This window comes from Medicago sativa, chromosome 2, assembly GCF_051527215.1.
Source record: "Medicago sativa cultivar Bolivia chromosome 2, Bolivia_mono, whole genome shotgun sequence".
NCBI lineage: Eukaryota > Viridiplantae > Streptophyta > Magnoliopsida > Fabales > Fabaceae > Medicago > Medicago sativa.
The window spans coordinates 62,625,851-62,633,455 of record NC_140750.1 but is presented as its reverse complement, the minus strand read 5'-3'; the positions used below and the strand labels follow the sequence as shown (position 1 = coordinate 62,633,455).

At 32.7% G+C, this 7,605-nt stretch overlaps 1 long non-coding RNA gene across 1 annotated transcript; it reads right to left on the bottom strand.

The window, feature by feature from the left end:
* Positions 1-5,760: 5,760 nt before the first annotated feature.
* Positions 5,761-7,274, bottom strand: LOC146949501 (uncharacterized). Its single transcript, XR_015027287.1, has 2 exons — positions 7,072-7,274; positions 5,761-6,443 (listed from the first exon to the last, which is right to left on the bottom strand). It is a non-coding gene; the product is annotated as an uncharacterized LOC146949501 (long non-coding RNA).
* Between the last annotated feature and the right edge of the window lie 331 nt (positions 7,275-7,605).

The window sequence follows — 7,605 nt, the reverse complement described above, 5'->3', positions numbered from 1 at the left end:
TGCATTATTTGATATCCAGTACAACATTATATCATATTGAAGAGAAAAAAAGGTTAAATATCTCTATATTACGATATTACTCTGGAGAAAATAAGTGTAGTGAAAAAAAAAAAGAAAAAAAAAGGTTATATCTTGATTTATACTGCACTTATATTAGTGCACTTAAACTAGAAGTTTACATATTATATTTTTAGTGCAATTGAAACACATATTATTGTAAACCAAAAGTTTACAAATTGTATTAAATTTATCGTTGCAAAACCGATTGGGTTATCCCAGATCTATTATGATGCATAAATTAGTTGAAAAAAAAAATTGAATATATGTTGAAGAGCCAGAAGATTCTTCAGTCTAGTAATTATTTTGTTACTAGTTCCCATAGAAAGTTGACAATAAGAACGAGTCTCTCACTTATATAATGTGATATTTAAATCACTTGGATATTATAACTAAATGATCACATGTATATCCACAACCAGAAGTTTGTGAGATTATTATGTCAACAAATTTGACTAAGAGTTTATTTTAAGATCATTTCAGAAAGCATTTGATAAGTATCATTTGTCAATTGATATTGAATAACCGGTAGCATATGCTCATAAAAATGGACTTGAAGATCCATTCTTTAGACGTCTAAAGTTAATTGTATAATTGATACTTATCAGACTATGCCTTATAAACTCTATTTTGGTTATGAGACCATGTCTTATAAACTCAATTTTGGGAATCAACAAGTTGTTGAGATATTGATTCCCATCAAGCCAACACAATACTATATATGTTCTCCCCTTAATTTATCATTGGTTTTAGGTTAACAACCTAATATTTCTCATCTAAGTGAATGTTTGGATGTGTTGTGTATATCACAATTGCTCCAATATAATGCACTACGATAAATCTCGAAAGAATATTGGGAAAAATAATTGATATGAATCTCCATCTATCATTAACTGTATTGAATCAACTTATTTACAGCCTAGTAGGCTGATTATCAATCGATGGATTAGTTTTCCCAATATTAGGGGGAGATAATAAGCAGCTGAAAATGTGAACCTGAAGTTGCTGAAAATGTGAACCTGAGTTCAATAAATTATTTGAAAGGAAATATTATTGTCTTGTCTTGATCCTCAAGGTATAACTCATTTGCAAAGGTAAATAAATCAAATATCAGCTGCTAATGCTCCAAATGAAATAAATGTTCTTGTCGGATAATCTAATATGCAGATGAGTCTCAACTGTGCCCGAAGCATGGTAGATCAATCGGTTCCAAATATAAAAAGCCTCAAATAAGAAAAGGAGCTTAAAGGAATGATAACCCAAATGAGGATATAGAAACTCTAAAAGAGTTTTCTGACATAATTGATTTTGCAGTTCCAGAAGAATTAATCAGGTACCTAAAACTTATGAAATATTAATAAATTATGTCATGAATGAAAGATCTCAATGGAATGAGATGGAACCGAAATGAAGCCAACGTCGACATGTTTATGGATATAATATAGCGGTATATGTGATAAGTAATAATGAGGATCATGAGTTCAAGTCTATTAAAGATTATAGAAAAGGAAAATATCTGCAGATGGAAAGAGACAATTCTAGTGAAATCAAACTCGCTTTGTAATGCTGAATTTTTTGGACCTGTAGTCCACACACTCGAAGATGTGAAGTTAATTAGATATGTATGATTTTTCGCGCAAAAAGGGAATTAGAATGGTAAAATACATATATAGAGAGTTTGATATGTTCACCTGAAGTGAATTGATAAATGTCTACCATTTATTTTTAAGAGACATATATTCTTTAGGCACATATTCACCTGAAGTGAATTCAAGAACTTTTTCATACTTGATTAAATTCAGTAGCACATGAAAGGCTCAAATTATATGAAAGATGTGCTACAATATATTTGTATTGCTCACTTGATAGTGATATATGAAACTCCCTGAAGGATTTCATTTGCGTAATAGACGCTATCAAAATTATTGAAAAGATGACACCATTGTCCATTTTAAGGATTTGGAAATGAATTCGTTATAATCGATTTTATGATAATGGTATAAAATATTATTAGAAATCCTGAAGATATTCTAAAATTTGTTATTTAAACTAGAATAATTATGATGTCACTTGATTTGAGTAAAAATCATGTCCTCAAGAAAATTATGAACAACTTGAATTGGTCTAGTGAGGACACTAATGTATTTTGCTTATTATATATATTGTGGAATTTTAGTTTTGTCAATACAGATATTGCAGCAAAGTCAAACATACAATTTGTACCTTAGAAAAAGAACAATATCACCCAACCATTTGAAATTGCTAACACCACATCAAGGAAATGGAGAATTCTCTTTATTAAAGATTGTGATTTTATACATACAAGAAACTTGCGGTTCTCTAATTTTAAAAGGAGGTTCTTTCAACAAGTCGATATGAAGATATCTCAAGAGCCGCTAATTTGGAGAAGAGTATGGAGATAGATCATATCTTTCGATAGAGTCACCGCCAAGTAAAGATTTTAAGCAACTAGTATAAAAGATTACTTAAACTTATTAGTTGTCTTTATGAGAGGGAGACAAAAATGTGTCCTGCACTCTTTTTCCCTTAACCATGGTTGTATCCCACTGGGTGTTCCTGGTAAGGTTTTTAATGAGGCAGATTATGACACAAAAGGATGTTGTACTCTTTTTCCTGCACTAGAATTTTTTTTCCTATTGGGTTTTGTCTAGTAAGATTTTAACGAGGCAGATCCTAATGGACATCTAAGGGGGAGTGTTATGAATAATTATTATAAGTTAGTGGATGTCCATCTTTGGTCTTCCACCTTCCTTCAGCTCCCATAAGTGAATGGATGGTTAGTGGTCCTTAATTACTTTGATCCTTCACTTACTCATATTGTATCCTATGAATAGGACTCATATTTTAGTGTAAAGACATACTTGAGAAGCAATACAACATACTCTTTTGTTATCACTTTATCCCTTTCTCTCTACTCTTCTATGTTGTACAATATCTTGCAATGCTTTGGATTAATTTCATAACAGTACATTTTTTTTAACTAAAGTATACAACTTGGTCCCCCGTTGTTTAATATCTGGCTTCGCCCCCTGTTTAAAAGGAGTACCATAAAAAAGATTACCGACTTCAATCACGACCAGGTGGATATATGTTTTACGACACAACTCAAAAATTCTACAAGGCAGACTATCAATCATGACGTCTCCACGATAAAACAACCTTGTTCATTATGCAATTAACTACTGCACTGGAGAAAATCATGATAGAATCACTCCCTCAAATATGGATAGTATGGCCACTCAAATATGGTACGTATATTACTCAAAACTTAAGGACATAAAGAAAATATGGAGATTAGAATAGCTCGTTACACAAGTCAAAAGAAGAAGAGAAGAAATGGTTTGATAACTAATAAGCCTTTTGTTGTGTACTACATGAATTATGCGAGCTCTCTTGTTATAAGGAAAATTCGCAACTGATCCTGAGAAATTTGTGGAACAAGATCTCCGCGCATTAGATCAACTACCAAACGGATATGATAAGCTTGGGAAACAAGTTGGAGCTCGCAAGCGGATAAGACCAAAAATATCGGGATAGTTAGTTAGATCAGATATACACGAAACATGTCAATTAAGAAAGCACTATTAAATAATGAAAAAATTAATTAATTTAACATTTTTTGGGGATAAAAACTATATATCATATTAGCTCAAGCTCGGCCCGACATGACGGCCTCAACATCGCGTGTGATTTATGTATTTGTGAGTGTTCTATCCGTTCACAAAAGTAGGTATCACAAGGGCATACCCTTGGGAGTGACTCACCTCTTATATAAACATCATGTGTGTGTTATATCCGATGTTGGACTTTTAATTTTTTAAATTTATACAACACTAATTCTATCTTGACCTGTCCGGTGAAGATCAGAGGATCGTAACGATGAATCTCCTAGTCCAGAGGTTGGTATTGCGCTTGTTCACAATGCTTCGGTGCGGCGGAGAGCAAGCTTCGTCGCCGTAGAAGAATGATGTCTGCAAGCACGTTAGCATTATTATGACGGGGCATCATATGATATTTTTGGTATTTTTAGTACTTTTCTTTGCATTTGAAAACAAATAAGATGAGAAATCATGGTAATAAGGGTAAGTCATGGTAATAATAGGACGTTAGTTTTATCTGTTAGGTAATAGTAATAGTTAGTTTGTTTAGTATATCTTTTTTCAGATTAGATTAGTTTTTATTTTCCTTTTATTTAGGTTAGTTTTCTTTTTCTATTTCTTAGGTTAGATTTGTTTTCTTTTTATTTTAGATTAAGTTAGTATTTATATTTCTTGTTTCTCGGTTAGTTTTATTTTTTGTTCCATAGGCTAGATTTATTTTCTTATATTTCTTGTTTCTCGGTTAGTTTTATTTTTTGTTCCATAGGCTAGATTTATTTTCTTTCCATAACTTATTTAAAAATAACAAAAATATTTTTCTTCTTTCAAAAAAATAAAATATTTTTATTTTGTTTTATTTTAGGCGAATTTAGGATATATTTAATTGGAAAATGCTACTTCTCAAGAAAAATAGCTTCAAGAATTTTTCAAGACACAGTTGTCAAATTTTAATTGGATGATTTATTTTGAATTCAAGTTCAACACTCTGGAGGATATGACGAAAATTTTGGCTATTGGAGTGGTTAATTTGAAGCCTCGTATATTGAGATTCTATCGCTGGGCAAGAGATTTCACACCCCAAACATCAAGTTCAGACCCATGCTCAAATATTGGAGTGTTTAATGCACATGCCCCAAGAATATTGGATGAAGAAAAACCTTTATGAGATCACCTTTGGAATTGGAACCCATGTTACCATTGATGAAGCTACACAAGCTAGGATCTTTGGATTGTATGCAAGAGTTCTGGTGGATGAGGATAAGTCGAGCGAGTTGTTTGAGTCTATGCTAGTTGAAAGAGAGGGTCATGCCTTTCCCTGTCACAAATCAATATGAGAAGCAGCCTCCTTATTGTGCTCACTGCAAAATGCTAGGTACGGTTGTAGCCTTGTATTTTTAAATGTTCATTTTCGACAGGTAAGGTTGTAGTCGAAGAAAAAGTTCTTCAAATACAAGGGATAAGTGCCCTCGACGAAATTCAATATGTGAGTAGTTCCAAGTCTTTTGAATTCAACTAGGAGGCATTCAAATCCGCTCTGAAGAGGGAATATCAAAGGTCCAAGACACGTGGAAGCAGAAGTCAAGTCTGTCGAATAAATATAGTTTAGGACTGTTGGTATGTTAGTTATTTTCACACACACACACACACACACACACACACACACACACACACACACACATGTTAGTTTTTCATAGGAAAAAAGGGTCACAAATCATTAACAAGATTTCTCATACTCGAATTATCCGACGTAGAGATAAGGAGTAACAGGTATGTAACATGATTTGATGAATCATCTTTATTAATGCAATGCAATTTAGTTTTCTTTAAACTTCATCTTTATCTTTAAAGTCAAGTTTGTTAGCAAATTACTAAGAACTTGTTTGATTAAGTCGAATCAAGCCGTTGCCTTCGTCTTGTTCATTTTTTTTTTTTGATAAGGCCAATAGGAAGGTTAGGCATCAAGGTGTCGCTGAAGCATCCCAACTAGGTTGGCACCCCACAGAACACCCATCCTCTACCGCCAACCTAATAAATAAAACTTAACAAGTATTAAAACTTAACAATATGATGAACATTCAAACAATTTCTGAAAAAATATTGCACAATATATCATTGGATTTCTAGTTTGATCCAACAAGTATAGTTTGATCCTGCAAGTAACCTTTTAAAACTAACAATCTTGTTTACCAAAAACATGGGTAAACAGAATTGTTTACCAAAAACACGGGTAAACAGAAACCTACGATAAGGACATTGTTTAAGGAACCTGCAAAAAGAAATTTTGTCTTGAAAATGCAAGACAAACACATAAAAATCATGATTACATAATTTCCAAAATAAAAAGTATACTATTTTTGATGCTTAAACAATGCCCTAAAAGCACTTGTTATCATTTTTCAAATTGAAAAATCACCTAAATCACCACTCACTCATTGCCACTAAGATTGAATGCAAAAGTGTTGTCAAAGTTGATCTTCATCATCATCAGAATTTTTTGGTGGATTTGTTGGTAGCTGAGGATTCTCCATTTGCGGATCAGTCCCCAAACCTTCGCTTCCTGTGCTACCCATTGGTTCACCATCATGGGAATTGATCGTCGTTTGCGGATCAGTCTCCAAACCTTCGCTTCCTGTGCTACCCGTTGGTTCACCTATTGGTCGTCGATTGAACGTCGATTGCGGATCAGTCCCCAATCCTCCTCCTGGTCTAACTATTGGTTTCATTGCATAAACTTTTGTTTTGTTTTTGTTGTTGTTAGCACATTTTCTGAAAAGAAATTAACAACAAATATAGTTATATTCGTCATTCATGTATACTGTTCAATGATTATAAAATCTATTGATCCCAAATTAGTTTCTTAATTAAACTGGTTGCTAAATAAATTTTTAACGTGTTTAGAGATTGATTTAGAAATTCAACAAACCATGAGTCACTAATGTGTAGTTTGTTACATGGTCGACTACAAGTTTTTAAAATTTTCAATCTCTTGTTTAGCACTACACCGGCCCCTAAGTCGACTACAAATTAACAATTCTTCTTTTCATATGAAAATTAACAAATTTTTAGTATCATAGTGCATATGAAAACGTAGAACCATCTGGTCGTGACCGAAGTCGGTAATCTTTTCGGTGGTACTCTTTTAATGCAAACACTAAAACTATGCTTACTAGAAAGAAAAAAAATGTCTTTATCCCTGTGAACATAGATCAGTTGGCAGAGGCATTTCAGTATCCAAGGATCGAAGTTTGAACCTTAGATTCCTCACTTATTCACCTTAAGAATTGAATTTAGTCAATAAACTACTTAACCAAAAGAAAAATGTCTTTAAACATCTTATATAAGGAGAGAATTGTTATTTATATCATATATATATATATATATACAGTATACTTACATGGTAATTGTCATAGATTTTTTAGACGCATATTTGGGGGTGGGCAGCACTGGCATGTGGGTGAAGCTACCTGCTGCAAGAGCCATTTGAAATATTACAAATTATATATCAAACTTGATTTTCTCCCAAAATAATCATGCAGAAAGAAGCTTTGCTTGCAGTTACCAAAGTTAGTGTGTTTGTTTAATTGTGTCTTGGTGGTTAATTGAATCACTTGAATGGTGGATTTATAGACAAAGAAGCATGTTACAACTATGAGAATAGACCTATATTGATGAAAACTAAAACACGTAAATAACGTTTGAATGTCAACTTTGAACATTTCGATGGTCAACCTATGTGCTTGACTGAGGAAGATAATCATTGACTAATTATTTTATTTTGTTTTACAATCCACAAATGGGATGGAGAAATTGGATCACATGCTACATGCAGCAGGTAATTGTATGATCTAGATTATATGCATGGCGAATTGCTCCCTTCGATTCTTTTTATAATAAACAAATAGATTGATGAAAGTTAATGTATTTGATC